The 17,866-nt window shown below is 35.4% G+C and overlaps 1 non-coding gene across 1 annotated transcript; it reads left to right on the top strand.

Annotated features, from left to right (window-relative positions):
* Window positions 1-362: 362 nt before the first annotated feature.
* LOC141687820 (small nucleolar RNA R71) lies at window positions 363-469 on the top strand. Its single transcript, XR_012561301.1, has one exon. It is a non-coding gene; the product is annotated as a small nucleolar RNA R71 (small nucleolar RNA).
* The last annotated feature ends 17,397 nt before the right edge of the window (window positions 470-17,866 follow it).

The following is a 17,866-nucleotide window of genomic DNA, read 5'->3' as shown; positions in this document are numbered from 1 at the left end:
CATACTGAACAGATTCGTTGACAAGAGAACACTGATCCGTAGCATGAGAACCTGCACAAAGCTCATAAACCATAGCTATTTGATTAACTCCATATGTAGCCAGAGAATCAACCTTCATTGATAGCGCTTGAAGCTGGGCTGCAATAGCGGTGGCTGCATCAACTTCCTGAATACCTGCTACCTTACCTGACATCATCCTCTGAGTTGGGTTTTGATGCTCATTTGCAGCCATAGTCTCTATAAGATTATACGCCTCAGTATAGCTTTTAGCCCATAAGGCGCCTCCAGCTGCTGCATCGAGCATGGGCCGAGATTGGGCCCCCAAACCATTATAGAAACCAGTGATCACCATCCAATCAGGCATTCCATGATGTGGACATTTTCTCAACATTTCCTTGTAGCGTTCCCAAGCCTCGCACATAGATTCTGTAGGTTGCTGCGCAAACTGAGTAAGAGCACTCCTCATAGCAGCAGTCTTTGCCATCGGATAAAACTTCACCAGAAACTTTTGCGCAAGATCTTGCCACGTAGTGATGGACCCAGCTGGTTCAGAATGTAACCAGTCTTTAGCCTTGTCCCTCAGTGAGAATGGGAAAAGCCTCAGTGATAGCCTCATCAGTCACGCCATTATACTTAAAAGTGCTGCAGATCTCGACAAAATTCCTTATGTGCATGTTGGGGTCTTCAGTCGCTGCTCCTCCAAAAGAAACAGAATCCTGCACCATCTAAATAGTGCCCGGCTTGATTTCAAAGGTGTTAGCTTGAATAGCCGGATGAAGAATGCTTGACTGAATGTCATCAATTTTTGGCCGAGAAAAATCCATAAGAGCTGGATCAGCTTGAACAATACGATCACCCATGTTTACTGGTTCTTTCCGCTCAGTTCCTGAATCCGAATCTTCTAAATCTAACTTCTCCGGAATATCAAGAACTTCGTCTGTCTCCTCAGCTGTATCTAAAGTCCTCTTGCGAGTACGAGAACGAGTTTGCATAAACGCTTGCTAAAGTACCTGAAACACAATCGGAAACAATAAGTAACTACTACGTCCTAATCACTGAGTCCTAATGACCAATGATGGTAAGTACATAAACTAAACAAATACGCCGAGTCCCCGGCAGCGGCGCCAAAAACTTGTTAGTGCGAAAACACACGCTAATATTCACGCAAGTATACGCGTTCGCAAGTAATATAGAATACTTTCTAGTTCGTTCCCACAGAGACTCAGACTAATTTATTGTCTAACTAAACTCACTCACCAATGTATGATTACTTCTCAATGTTAAGACACTAACACTTAGAATTGTTGACTAAATATTAACTACAATTAACTACTTAATTAATCACTTAATTAACACTTCAAATTATCAATAATAAAACACTCATGAGATCACAACTTCATTACTACTTCCTTCAATAGTCATTGTTATTACCTTTAGCAGGTGACAGTGATGATATTAATCGAATAACACAAAACTGATAAAAGCCAACTTTCATTGTACTAATACCATTCTGCCAACATCCACAATCAAGATAGAAGTTGAATAGTCATCAATTATGTTGAGTTCCTATATATCTACATAAATTGACAACACAACGATTTAAGCACAAGTTATTCCTTTTGATTACATAGGGTAAATAAAACTGTTAGAGTTACCCACTAATCATGCACAACGTACATAAACCTATGCTAGCATGGCAACTTCTAAATCTCAAGATCCACCGTCGCTTCACAAGAGATTAACACCCTATCTCATATGTTCGCGACGCACATAAGACGAATACACACAACCAAAACTAGATATCATACAATCATCACACACTAAAGTATTAAACAATTAACTAAAGAATTCCATAATAAATCCGTTGCCACCCCATGATCACGATTAGCCCACAATAGCACTTATCGTCATCATGGGTTCATATGAAATCATGATAAACAAACACAAGAAAATATAACTAAACTAATTATATTAAATCAGAGTACGTCACAAGAGTAAATAGGTTCAAGGTAAGAAAACTAGCATCCAACGTTACAACGAAACAAGAATCACAAGAAAATATGCTTCCTCTTCGTTGCTGTGCACTAAACGGTCTTCTTCCTTATCTCCTTCACTCCTTGCGTAATACCACGATCCTCTCTCTTGAAAACGTCTCCAAATCTACTTATATAATAGTCCCATAAAACTCAGATTACATAGAAGTGGAAGCCAAACAGAAATAGAAGTCCTAAAATAAACCGCTCAGCATAGCTGAGCGGGCGCTCAGGACCCTTCTGGAAAATTCCTGAGTTCGATTCGTTCCTTCGCCGTAATCTGCCCATTTCTTCCCTCTCTCAATGATGAACACATGCCAAGTCTTACTCTTGATGATTACTCCCCCGAAATGCAACTAATACCCTGAAATGCATAAACACTAGAAAAACGCATTAAATACACAAAATACTTGATTTCAAGACACCAATTTAAGCCATTTTAAGACGTTCTAAGTGGTATAAAATGCCACTTATCAGTGATTGTAGACAAACTTTATAATTTTTAACTGATACAACATCAACAAATTGTCCATCACCCATCTTGGAAGTTGTCGATATAACGGTGCACGTGCAATACAAACCTGAGTAGGAAGAGGCTTAAGGTGTTAGGTTGTTCTCATTTTCACATGCACGTATTCTAACATCAAAATGTATTTTACATATTATCTTCAAAATCAAATAAAAATAGAAACTAAAAAAGCATTAGTTACTTAACATAGTTGATAGTACAAACGGACATTTACCTGGATCTGAGGGATTCTGTATTTATTAGAGGAGTTAGACCACATAGAATTAGGCATCATATACTTTGTTTCTATAGTCAGCATATATAATAAAAAATTTCTTTGATAATCATTATGAAATTGAATAATTTCAAGATTTTAATAAAAATATCATGATAAAGCTACATTGCATTCAATAATCAACTTTCTTAAAATTTAAATATTCTGAAAAAAATATGACAAAATAGAGTTAACGTATTGTAACATTCAAATAATACACACAATGTGCGGGTATATAACCTGGATGGTTGCAACAGTATAAATTTTCTCTTCAAATCTCACATCAATTTTCTCGAGCTATTGCAATCCCCGCTGTCCATATAAGGGGAGATGCCTCTTCAAAGTGTCCATTCTACACAAAAATAATAATAAAATATCACGTAGTCATGAAGCTAAAAATTAAAGATATATGTCTTCGAAAACTTTAATCCCTCTTAAATAATAAGAATATAGAGCCAAAAGGCATTTAAAAATACCAGAAAAAGAAACAGAGAAAATCATGAAGTGAGGGGCATTTTCAAGATTCTTCACCGGGCCAAGTTTTGTAATGTACCGGATTAACAAAGTACTGATCCGGAACCTCCATTTCAACATGGAACATGTCCACAATAGTGCTTTAGAAACTGCAAGTGACATGTCCTCTAGAAGGGTGAGAAAAAATGATTCGGTTTTTAAAAGCAGAATTTACAAAAAATGAAGTAGTTACCTGAAGTTTGCATTGTGTGTCCTCCACCATTGCAGATAATTGTACCACTGGTTTGATATTCTTGATGAGTCCAAAATCAAAACATAATAAAAAAAATTGCTGCATACTTTATTGAGCCAATCCTGGCACTGCTGATTCGCCGATCTAGCATTGCTACGCAACAATCCTACAGAGCCTGAAATAAAAAAAAAGTAAAATAATTTTGCTGCATACTTTGCTGAGCCATTGCCATTCATACATCAAAATTCACTGTCCAAAATACATAGCCTACATATTTCAACATAATATGATAAATACAATAGCATATATAAACATTGTCCAACCCGTTGAACTCTAATAACAATGAAAGAAAATAAATACATATGGAAAATGTTTAATCTGAACTTTAATAAAAAAATTAAATTCTTGCAAGGTTGTAAAATACTTTCTCAAAAAAAACATTTGATGTTATATTCTCACTTGATCAATTTTTGTTGATGTATTGAGCTAACTATTTTTGAGTACCTGGTCATAGATATACCTATAAAGTCTTAGAATATTAGGGTGATGTGATGGGAAGGTGAGAAAAATTGATTCGATTTTTATAAGAAGAATCTATAAAAAATGAAGTAGTGACCTGAAGTTCGCATTGTGTGTCCTCCACCACTGCAGATAATTGTACCACAGGTTTGATTTTCATGATGAGTGTAAAATCAAATCATAATAAAAGAATTTTGATACATACTTTGCTGAGCCAATCCTAGCACTGCTGATTTGGTGATTTAGCACTGTTATGTGAATATCCCACAGAACCTGAAATAAAAGAATTTTGATGCATACTTTGCTAAGTTATGGCCATTCATACATCAAAATTCACTGTCCAAAATACGTAACCCACATATGTCAACATAAAATGATAAATACAATAGCATATACAAACATCATCCAACCTGCTGAACTCTAATAAATGTAGAAGGAAATAAACACAGATGCTAAATGTTTAATCCGGACCATAATAAAAAATTAAATTCTTGGAAGGTTGTAAAAAACCTCCTCAAAAAAAATTAATGTTATATTCTTGCTTGATCAATTTTTGTTGATGTATTGAGCTAACTATTTTTGAGTACCTGATCATAGATATATCCATTAAGCATTAGAATATTAGGGTGCCGTGATAGTTTTGGATACCTTCTTTGTGGCGTAGCTGATGCTCCATCATGGCCAACTCATTGTGCATATACTTTCCAATCACCACACAATCATCAAAAAACTGATATTTAGTTTTTTACAAAACAAAAAGACAACAAATGGTGGGAAAGTAGATGGAGATCATGTATATGAATCCAAATGCTTATACGAAAAGAACATAAGTTCAAGAATCTAAAGATTGAAAAAAGGACTGACCCTCTTTTCCCTCAGTAGATACACATGCCCGAACTTTCCTCTTCCAACAGGATTCCCAATGTCAAAGTCAATAAGCGTCAACCGTTTCTTCTTCGCAGTGCAACCTCAGTGGAGTGGACGCTTACAAAATCACATTATCAAAAAGAACAGTTGAGGTCCATAACAAAATAAACCAATTATTTAGTTTTATCAAAGTTTAACTTTTAGCTAAAATCTACGAATACGAAAATATAGTTGTTCCTAAAATCAAATTATGAAAATGAGGCAACATCGTAAGCCAACATTTACATATACACAATTAATAATCAAATAATTAAACTCAACCTAATTTCGACAAACTCTAATAATCACCTGCTTACTAAAAACACAAAAAATCATCTTTGGTTAGACTAATAATCCATAATAACATTGGGAACAAATTAGTTGAAACAATAAAAAAACCAAGTAACTATCTCTAGATAGATGAAAAATACAAACATACATAAGATAAATTAATTTACACTTCCTCGTCCTTCATTTTAAAACCATTCTTCAAGAAAACAACAAAAATAACAAAACAGAGTTATTTAGAATCACAATCAAATAGTTGGAGTGCAAAACCTAAGTTTTTACATAATCGAAACATTAATGAAAACATAGGCATACTTTTGAATCATTAATGAAATACAATGATTACTCGCTTTTCAGAGGCAGCCATCGGTAATCATCTGCAAAAATATAATTCAAAATTATGAGGATCATAGAAATAAAGAATCAAATACATGGATAAGCATATATATGTCTGTACATATTACAGATTCACAGAGATATGTATGGATAATGATATCGTGATTGTAGACGTAGTCGACGGAGCATGGGACGAATGAGAAGATCTGAGGACGCTGGAGTTATACAGCAGTTTTGAGAGAGAATAATTCAAAAAAAATTGAACATACTATTCAGTTGCTACAATCAGGGAGTGGGTTAGGTGTATATTAGGTTAGTTTCTAAATGGTTATAATGGATTTAAATGTTAAAGATCCATAGATATGTGTATAACATAAAGTTTTATGTGTAAAAAAACAAAATGGATCATGGGTCATGGGTAAATTTAGGGGTAAATCTTATATGGGCAATAATAGCCTTTAAGATTATATAGATTCCAATATTTATGGAAAAAATTTCCAAAAAAATCACTTTTAAAAATAAAACTACAATTACAAATAGATACCAGATTTGGATAATTGTAACACCCCCAAATCCGGGGTCGGGGATCCGGGTTGTCACGAGTTCCATTTCCCTTAATAACACTCAATCTTTACAAACAACCAACGACTGCGTACTGTGACCCCGCAATATACACACACACACCACCAGTTATAGTCTCAAAGATGAATACCAAAAAATAATACAAGTCATTTTATTCCACAATTAGAAACCATTACACCTTAAAAGGGTTTCTGAATAAATTTACATATTCTTTGCCATTATTACAATTCATAATATACATAAGTATGGTACATCAACAGTTAAAAACCTAGCCTATTGGTAGTTCCCACCTCAGCTACAGTGGCATCAACGCCTACAGGAAACTGCAGAGCGTTTCCTATCCGCTCACGAATTGGGAGTTTGGTCCTGTTCATCTTGTCTATCTGTTGTTGTGTGATGAAAGAAGAAGCAAGGGTGAGCAACAAGCCCACCGAAATAATATATATAATAATTAACAATATATGAGCATTCTCATAGTACTCATGAAAGTCTTGGTCAAGTAAAAATGAACCAAGTTTGATATCTTAACGCGACCAAGTCACAAAATATTCAGTATATATGTATATATACTTTTCAAAATCTTGGAAGCCCTCTTCCATGCATAATATACACAGAGTTCCAGTTTATAACTATATAAAAATATCGTTGTAAGGTGATCTCATATATCTAACCTCGTCTCAACATTTTTGTGAAAATCTTTGTCATGCATAATAATCATTAACCAAATATAAGTTGAAAAGATGAACTTACAAGATACTCCAATATACTTATATCGTTTCCGAATACTACTTGAACTACCACCGTTCAAGGTATAATTAGTTTCAAAAGTTCATCACATAGATGAGACTATAAGAGAAGACTTGAATAGATTCAATCTTTGAAATATCATTATAAATAATGAAGTTACGAGATACTTCATTAAGTCCCAATATATATATACACCTATATATGTATATATTTCATACACTCCTCGAAAACCTCTATTATGAAAATTATAAACAGAGTTGCAATATCCAATGAATTTGGAAAGGAGAAAACCTTGGCATAAACCTGATATCTTGCTGATCAGGTAAAGATACCAATAAGTAACCTTTTCTACTAGTAGATGGACGAATTCCCCACTGGTCATCACCCTAGCCGCATTAGGACCTATGCTGGACTGCCACTCAGCCACTTACGCATTGAAGGACTCCCACTGAGCCACTTATACTTTCATGGACGCCCACTGAGCCCATGTTACTTATGCCAACTCAAATAGATGGACTTACTTCCCGAACGTTAGGCAAGTAATCAAAATGTTTTCTCAAAACAGCAACCTCGTTGCGAATATAAAATACACCACAGAGCCGGATCCCTCAGGTTTTGAGCGATTTTATAAATCCCCTTCGAAAGGAAGATCTAAAATCTAAAAATGAGTTTTAGGATCCGCTCTAACTTTTAAAAATCATTTTGAAGACTCCAAAATATTTTAAAGAATGTTTAGAGTAACGCTGATTTAATAAAATAAATCAGTCCCGATATGTTGGAGAAAATATCTGAATATTACTACTTAAATAATATTCCCATAAAGGATAATCCTTAGAAAAATAATTGAATTAGAAGTTTTACAACTCATACTTGAAATTAATAATAAATAACCAAAGATATACTTATACAAAAGCACGATCTTTATTTGAATAATCGAAAATAAGTTTGATTATCGAAACATTATTCTTTAATAAAAAAAAGAATATTATTTAATAAAATAAGCGGACTCATAAGTCCTCGAATGGATATTCAAAATAATATTCATTAAATAAAGTAAGCGGAGTCATAAGTCCTCGAATGAATATTCAAAATAATATTCATTAAATAAAGTAGGCGGAGTCATAAGTACTTGAATAAATTTTCAAAATAATATTCATTAAATAAAGTAATGTTATCGAATAAACCTTATTCGATTAATAGTTTTGAAAACTATTTCAATATATATATATATATATATATATTATACTCGGGAACATCGACTCCCAGTTTAGAAAATGTTCACATTTGGGTCCCCTATACTAAGGGTATGCGCAACTACTGCTTATCTCTAGCATAGGTATTATGCAACTTAAAAGCATTTGAATCAACAATTAGATATCAAGATTACGAAACAGACATGCATATATACCATATCATCATACTCCAATATATCGCAAAATTTGCTAATAACAATCATGCACTTATCACAAGATAATGCATATACATATATTTACATCACAACAACAGTATAATGGGTAGAAAACTTGCCTGAGTGTACCCGGATAGACTTAAGCTTAGAGTGGGTCCGATAACCTATGAACAACAACATAAGTTGGAATTAAACCACGGTCTCTTAAGAAAAAATACTTTAACCAATTGAACCCTAACGTTCGCTTATGGTCACTTTTACGCTTAACGAATCACATAAGTCGTTCGAGTACCCTCGACTCCACCATTTTTAATAAATTAACCATTAAGAACTTTAAGGCAATTCTTTCGCGAGTACCCTACCAACTGCCTAATCCACTTTAAATAATTGTTTCATACTCCAATTAGTCATTTAAGGGCCTTAACCAAGGTTTCAAAGTAAGGCGAGGGGTAATGGTTCGTTCGCGAAATGTCGTTACTTAAAACGGTCGTTTCTCCTAAACCGTACATGGGATTCAAGCGAACCACATATCAAAACGAAGCTCGTAATATGAACTATCTAAACATGGCAATGGTCAGAATCTAACAGTGAGTTCACGGGTCCTGAAGTTAGGAACAAAAATAGTCTAAGGTAAATCGGGGGTTATGACGGCTATGTTTACGCGATTACCAAAGTTTATACAACTCCAAATCAATCACAAACCAACTTACAACCAACATTACAACCCAAATCCATCCAACCCTCCCTACATCAGTCCATAAACTCATGATTTTCCCAATCCATTCAATCACAAACAAGTGCTACTAACCATACTAAGGTTCATTAACTAATAAATAAGATTTAATCATCCAAATCACTACGAACCCAACCAAACTTGAAACACACAAGCACCACGCTCCTTATATATTATAACAATCAAAACCACTCCTAAACATTCAAAGTAAAGCTTAGGGTATGAGGTTTTACCTTCCTTGGTGAGTGATAAGTTTCTAGGAAGCCTTAGGGAGCCTTGATCTATCCTCCTACTAGCTTGATCTTTCCAAAGAAATCAAGAGCACAAAATTAATTTCAAGAAAGTACTATTCACCATCTTCTTGAATGATTTATAGGAAATGCTAGGAAAGGATTTTGAAGCTAAGATTCCTAGGAAGTATGTAACTTAACTAGGAGAAGCTAGGATAATTACCTTGTAAATTAGCAAGTGGAGGAGCTTGGACTTCCCTTTTGCTAAGAAAGAAGCCGAGAGCTTCATGAAGAAAAGAGAGAAAATGAATTGTTTGCTTGTTTGGTGTATTTGTGTGGTGTTTTGTTAGCTTGGTTAGTTTAGAATTTACCATGGTAAATAATGCTTGGGTATAAATCAACCAACAAAACAATCTCACTTGTCATGCTTATGTCACCTTTCTTATATCATCCATTTTCCACATGTCTTTGTCTTGTGGTTTGATGATGTCACAATCCTTGGCTTCTTGTACAAGCTTGTCTCTTGGTCGCTTATTTGTTTTACGGTTCGCTTAACTTTTGTTCTCGTTCTTCGTTTGAGGGATCATATCCGGGATCTTATTACTTGGGTTCCCCTAAACCTTTCTCAATATTTTATATTCCTTTTATGATCCTCTCTTATAATCCTTGAATTTAAATCCTTTTAATCATGTTATCTAATACTCATTTCTTTCGGTATCTGGTGGATTTTTGGGAAAAATCAAAGTGTCCGGATTCGAATTCTAACGACCTTTACATACACTCATTTACTTTATGGAATACTAATACGATCTTAGAATTTCCATAACAGTACTTCTATATAGTGTGGTATGATAATTTTCCTTAATCAGCATCATCAACAAAAATTACTATTCACCAGGGTTTCAAAAAGTCCAAAATTTTTGGGGTTATTACAGTCTCCCCTCCTTAAAAGGATTTCGTCCCAGAATCAGATAGAAAACAAATGGGGGGTACTTTTCTAGCATTGCGCCTTCTAACTCTCAAGTCAATTTTCCCACATTGTGGTTCTGCCACAAAACCCTGACTAGCACGATAACCTTTCTCCTAACCACTTGTTCCTTTTCGATCTATAACCCTTCCTGGTTGCTCCATATAGGTTACGTTTAGTTGCATGCCTATGCGCTCATAAGCCCCTATTTGTCTGGCATCCGGATTACACTTCCTTATCATTGATACGTGGAACACGTTATGAACTTACTACAGGTTCGGGGGTAGGGCTAGCTCACATGCTAACTTCCCAATACGTGTTAATATATCCAAAGGTCCAACAATTCGTGGGCTTAGCTTTCCTTTCTTCCCGAACCTCATCCATCCTTTCCAAGGGAATACCTATAACAGCACTAGGTCCCCTACTTCCTATTCTTTGTCCTTTCGTGTCAAATTAACATACTTCTTATGTACATCTTGGGCTACTACCGGCCGTCTTCTGATTAGATCTATTATATCCTTTGTTAGGTCACACTATCACTGTAGAGGGGGTGAATACAGTGTTTATTACAATCAAATCGAACTTCAAGAACTTAAATAACAGAAAACAAACTTTATTGAAACAATAAACTCTGTTACAATCTGGAACTGTTATCTCTCAGTGATGAACAAAATATCACGAGAGCTGCTAGGGTTAAGTTAATAATATTCTCGATTATGATAACTCTTATAGTGTAAACCCTATGTCTGTGTTTATATATTACACAGTTACAAGATAATCGCTAATTGATATGTAATATAATTCTGCTTCCTAATATATATCAATCAGATATCTTTTCTTCCAAGTATTCCATTCTTTATAGAATTCCTTCTTCATGCATATCTCTTCTTATGTTTATCTTGATCTTCTTAACTTTAATCAGCTGCTGTCCTTATCTGATCGTCCTTCAGCACTTAAGTTCTGATATCTATCTCCTGATGCTTATCTCCTGATAACATACGTACTGATATCTCTTAAGTCCTGATGTCCAGTATAAGTACTGATCAGTTAAGTACTGATTTGTCCTGTTCAAATAAGATCTGAAATCTAAACATAAAACATATTAGCCATGACATTATCAAATATATCTAACAATCTCCCCCAACTTGTAAATTAGCAAAATATACAAGTTTAACAGATATTTGATGATGTCAAAAACATTAAGTACAAATGCATGAGAATTAGACAAGATAACTACAACTTACAGTCCTTAAAGCTTTTACCAATTCAACTTCTGATAACAACTTTAGTCTGTATACACATCAGAATTTAAGCAGTTGTAGATCTTCGACTTGGCTTCATCATTTTCTGATCTCTCTGATGTCAGGAGTTGTTCTGAGATAATTCTTCAACAAACATTTCTCAGCATATCTAAGTTCATCAATCATTCTCCGTTTGACATCTTTAAGCTCTGCAGTATCTTCACCAGTTTGAAATATTGCAGCTCTGAGATCATTAATCTTTGCTTTTCTCAACTCCTGATCTAGTCTTATGACATAGGCTTTGTCAGACTCTAGATTAAACTCAAGCCCCTTAATACTAAGATATGTCCTGATCTGTGCAGTATTAGGCTTCATATCAACAATATCACCATTGTGATTTCTGTACTTTGGAACATATATGCTGTCAGACTTAACAGAATAAAGTCTTTTCTGTCTCTGAATCTGTTCTTTCAAATAATTTGCAGCAATCCCTGTCAATCTGTCATCCACTTGAAGTAAGAATAATACATGCTCCAATTCTTCAAAATACTTCAATGGAATGGCATTTTGTCTTATATGATATACCCTACCATCTGTCATGAAATACAACAAGATGTGTTCCTTCAAGTAGGTATGCTAAACCATTTGTACAGATTCCATTTGATTCAATCTTTCAGGAGTTGCTCCAATACCTGGTTCACTCAAGGAAGTTGGATCATTGGTAGTGTTGTGTACTCTTCTTTCATCAGCACTTCCCAATCCAGTTTTATCTCTTGCTTCCTTTCCAGTAACTACTCTAGCTTCAAAACGACTTGCAGTATTCTTCAAAGGTTGAGTTTGTTTTGCTTTAGTGAATCCTAGTAGGAGTGTTTTTGATCTTCCTTCTGATATCAAGTTAACTTGAGCTGTGTCAGAGGTTACTTGCTTCTTTTGAATATCAGAACTTTTAATTTCTTGACTCTGAACAACTTGAGCCATGTCAGAGGTTGTTTTAAGAACTTTTCTTGAAGTTAGAGCAAGATTATCTTTGTCATCAGTAATTTCTTCATCTCCAGGAGGTACATAAACTTTAACAGGTTCACCAACCTTTTCTTTACCCTTGGATCTTGGATCTATCTTTGGTTGTGATTTAGCAAATGTTGCTTCAGTTTGTGCCTTTTCTTTAATCACAATACCTTTCAGTTTTGGAAGTGACTTTTTACCAGAAGCTTCAGATTTAGATGTGGCTTTCTTTGATTTAAGTCTAGCTTCTTCTTCCTTTAAACTTTCCAAGTCCATTCCTGGATTTTCTTGAAGAAATAACTGTCTTGACATTTCTTCATCAAGATCTAGAAGTTCATCAGAATTTATTCTTTTACCAGTATCAGAACTTAATTTCTTCCCAGTATCAGAACTTATCCTGTGACTTGCAATTTCAGCATTTCTTGATGAGAATCTTTTACCTTGACTATGACCTCCACCCATTCCAGAGTTTCCTTGGTCATCTTTTTCATCATCCTTTCCTTGCAGTGTCTTATCATCCTTGCATTTGGACTTAATTACTTTCTCCCCCTTTTTGGCATCAGCAGGAAGTAGAAGAGAGATAAGCAATTCCACTGAAGATTGGATTTCAGTCAATTGTGATTGCTGAGAAGCTTGATTATGCAGAATTTGATCAATCTGTGCTTGTTGACGATCTTGAGTCTTCTCAATATAAGCAATCCTGTCAATAGAAGGTTGAAAGAACTTTTTCTTATCAAGTTTCCAAACTTGTTCCTGCTTGATTAAGTTCTCCTGAATCTGGTGTATGTCTACATGAGTGGTTGAATGAAGACCTTGGAGATGTTTAGTACTCAATGCAGTGACACGAAGCTGGGTTTTGAAATCATCAGAATTTAACATTTCATCAGCTTTAGTCAAGTGCTCAGTAAGATGTAACGCAGATGGAATACATGAAACTGAGTTCCATTCCTTAGTCCACTCCTGACCTGCAGGAGTTTCACTCCAAGGCACTGGTGGTTCCTCTGTAACAAACTTCTTTACTTGTTCAGACTTAGAAAGAGGAATATGTCCTGAAGGACCTGCTGCATCAGTATCTGCAGTTGGAGCAGCATCACCAGTATCTCCAGCATGTGCAGCATCAGAACTTATAGAATCAGTATCATCTGATATAATAGCAGTATGAGTAGCAATGGAGACTTCAGCATCCTCTAATTGCTGATCTGATGCTAAGTTCTGATCAACAGCCATATCCTGATGCTCACCTAAAGTCTGATCATCAGTGTCTAGATGCAGAGAAGGTGACTTAGATAATTCCGGAGTTTGAATAGCATCAGTAACAGGTGTTGGCAAAAGATTTGTTGCTGTTGGAGCTTCTAAGAGAATTACTCCAGGCACACCTAAGTGCTGATCAGCATTATCAGCACTTGTGCCTTGATTACCAAGAGACACAGAAGGGGAATTAGCCTTGTCAGATACTGTTTCCTGAGATGGAGTGGATGGAGAAGAAGTAACTGGATCAAATTCTTTTTCTTGTGAGATCAGAGATTCCTGATCCCCTTCCTTAGCTGCTTCCTCCTCATCAGCTGAAACTGGCCTTTGTGCCCTCTGTTTCTTGTATTTCTTGTTTGATTTGGATTCTTTTGGAGTTTCAGGAACAGTCATTCGTCTAAGCCTTTTGAGAAGCTTAGAACCCCTAACATCAGAATCCTTCTGAGAAGTTGCTTTCTCAGCTTCATATACCACAGGTTCTGAAGAAAGAATCTGTTCCTCAGAATCTGATTCATCTCTCAAAGTAATCCTCCTCTTCTTCTGAGGTGTTTGAGAAATAGTCTTTGTTCTCTTTGACTTAGAAGATGTAGGCTTCACATAGGACTTGAGATATGTTCTGAGAGATGTTTGAGAGGTTTGAGGTGGCTGAGTAGAGGTGGTAGGTGCTGATGAACCAGGTTCTGATGTTTGAACATCAGGATAAAGTGCAGTGTACTTCACAGGATCATAGGTGATTAAGGCTTGTTTGACAGATAAAGGTATTAAGAGGGGTCTTAACACAGCCTTTTTATTATCAGAAGATAACAAATCAGTAAAAGCTCTCTTAGCTATTCTGAAAGATGGAATTAGATCACCAAAATTTTGGGGCTGATTACAACAAAAACTATAAATAAGTTGACAAAATCTTGCAAAATATACAGTATTGCGATCTTCTGTCATCCTATCCCCAATAAAACCTAAGACTGCTCGTGCATAATCAAAATCAGTGTGATTTAGAAGTGCATACCCGATTTGTTGGCTGAATATGGGAATTGCATCAAAATTTGAACATTTGTTGGCGAAAGCTTTGGTAATGCAATCAAAGAAGAAACTCCATTCCCTCCTTATGAAAGATCTCTTCAACTGTCCAAGCTTGGTCAATGTTCCTTCATATCCCAGACTAACCATCATGTTTTGAAGAACTGAGTCATCAACAGTAGAATAAACACAGTCCTCAGGTAGCTGTAATGCCTGTCTAACTGTAGACAAAGTCACAACATACTCATTTTCCCCTGATGAAAATATTATACTTGGGGACCCTTGAGCACCACCATTGTCATATACTCCACTCCTCCAAAACTCCAGTACTTGAACTCCAGAAATGGATGTAGGCTCAGTTAGAGAAAACCCAATATCAGAACTAGTGAGAAAGTCCTGAATGAAATGAAGTTCAGAGGGTGCCTCTGTAGTGTTGAGTATCGCAGAGAAGTTATTAGGAACAAACTTTGCTCCATCAAAGAGAATGTCCTTGGGTGCCATTATGTTTGAAAAGAAATCGGTAACCTGTAATGTGTTTGAGAAAATGCCTCTTAAAAGAAAATCGTCAGTAGATGAGAGAGTTGAAAAGTAAAGAGAGATAAAATATAAAGGTAAATAAAAGATTTGACAATCTTTGCTCTCTTTTACTTATACACAAAAAGTAACCGTTGAGGACACATGGCAGACATGCATTTAAAAGTAGTGGTAAATACCTTGACAACTGTTATACATAGATAAGACAAAAAGTAATGGGTACGGTAAATAAGGAATAATTACCACCCACTTGCAGTTTTTCAAGGAAAAACCGTTCCACTTACCTAGATTCCATTAATCAAGGTGAATCAGTTTAATTTAAAATTGAAACCATTCCCACTAATTCAAATATTTTACTCTGCAATATCAATATTCTGAAAAAAAACTGTGTGTGAGAATGAGTAATATCAATCAGTTAAGTAAGTACTGATAAAACATTATCAGAACTTAAAGTCAGACACAATTTAGACGATCATCAGAATATTTATCAGGATTTATCAATGCGTATCAAAATTTCTCAGAGACAAGATCATAAGATAAAAACAAATTCCATTAATATATCAAAATAATACATTTGATGAAATTGAAATTACATCAGAACTGTTACAATCTTGTCCTAAGCTTCTAAATCTAACATCAACAGCCTTAGTCCTAGCTAAGAAGCCTGATAAAGCTGAGGATGAAGAAGAACAGGAAGAAGACGAGATTAAGTCATCTTCCTCTTCCTATCTTCGACAAACAAGATAGCGAGTCGAATGATTCGCTCTTGCTGACGGATAGCTTCCCGCCTTTCCTCCTCCAATCGATCAAGATGAAGCTGGTAGTCCATCTCGAAGAACAGAAGTCGGTTCAGCACCGCCTGTGGGACAGAGCCCCATATCTCTTCAGGAATGGCAGTTACATGCCACTCCTGCTGCCAGTCGGCGCAGCTTAGACCACCACAAAAATTTCATCATTCATATGGAGTGATTTGTGTGTGCATTAAGCTAAATAACTAATAAAGAGTAAAGTCTGATTTACTTCAGTACATCTTAGAAATAAGTCATAATTAAAATTTTGCTAAAGAGCTGTCATTATCCTGAAACCTACTGATAAATGAGTTCATGCATGAGTCCACCTCAACTATTTTTGTGCTAATTTTATGCATCTTTTTAAATTCTATTTTACAGTGGCTTCTCAGTGTAAGTGAGTTATGACTGCTTATCAGAATTTATGCTATTATCAGAGTATTTCTCCAGTAATCATAGAGTGTGAAAAGTCACCAAGAAAATATTTTGCTTTTCTAATGCATATTTACTTAATACCAGCTATGCACTTGGGTCGTCCCATTCACATTTTTACTCTAGATCTCAAAGGAGTACCTGATATTCTTCTTTGATTCTTTTTCTTCTTCTTTTGATAAGTGAGGTTTATCAGCACTTAGTACATTCAGCAGTTTTACTAGAATCAGAACTTAACAGATGAGTAGCATTTATTCTAATTTGTGACTTAGTAATAAGATGAATAAAGTAAACTAAACTAAGCTCTAGTATCAGAATTTGCTTGTGTCATTAGATTTCCACAGAAATAATTACTTCTTTCATGGGATCATTTGTTTATTGAAGACTAGTAGGTCAGTATCTAGCACAATTATCCTCATAGGATTGAATGATTACTTAAACAGATATATCACTTATTAGAGTTAAGAGATATATATCAGACAACAGTCAGTACTTAAAAACATTTATCAATTAAGCACAGAATACACAAAGAGATTAATTCTGTAAATACTGATCATAAAGTCTGATAACATAGAACAAGTTTAAGCAGATTTAGAGAAAGAACCTGAAATCATTCCAAGTTCATTTACCAATCTTGTAAAGGTAGCTTCACACAGTGGTTTTGTGAAGATATCTGCTACTTGTTGATCTGTGGGAACAAAATGCAATTCCACTGTACCTTCATCCACATGTTCCCTGATGAAATGGTACCTGATGCTGATGTGCTTTGTCATAGAGTGTTGAACTGGATTACCTGTCATAGCAATAGCACTTTGATTATCACAGTAAATAGGGATTTTGAAATATGTTAACCCATAATCCAGTAACTGATTCTTCATCCAAAGAATCTGTGCACAGCAGCTTCCTGCAGCAATATACTCTGCTTCTGCAGTTGATGTGGAAATTGACTTTTGTTTCTTGCTATACCAAGAAACCAATCTGCCTCCAAGAAATTGGCAGCTTCCACTTGTGCTTTTCCTGTCAATTTTGCAACCTGCAAAATCTGCATCTGAGTAACCTATTAATTTAAAATCTGATTCTCAAGGATACCATAATCCTAGATCAGCTGTTCCTTTAAGATACTTAAAGATTCTTTTTACAGCTGTTAAGTGAGGTTCTCTTGGATCTGCTTGAAATCTTGCACAAAGACAGGTAGCAAACATGATATCTGGTCTACTAGCAGTTAGATAGAGAAGTGAGCCAATCATACCTCTGTAATCAGTAATATCTACTGAATTACCAGTATCCTTATCCAGTTTTGTTGCAGTGGCCATGGGAGTGGATGCACTTGAACAGTCTTGCATTCCAAATTTCTTCAGCAAGTTTCT

This window comes from Apium graveolens, chromosome 9 (genome assembly GCF_009905375.1).
Source record: "Apium graveolens cultivar Ventura chromosome 9, ASM990537v1, whole genome shotgun sequence".
Classification (NCBI taxonomy): domain Eukaryota; kingdom Viridiplantae; phylum Streptophyta; class Magnoliopsida; order Apiales; family Apiaceae; genus Apium; species Apium graveolens.
Note: the sequence above shows the minus strand (reverse complement) of the source record. Positions and strands in the feature narration are given on the sequence as shown.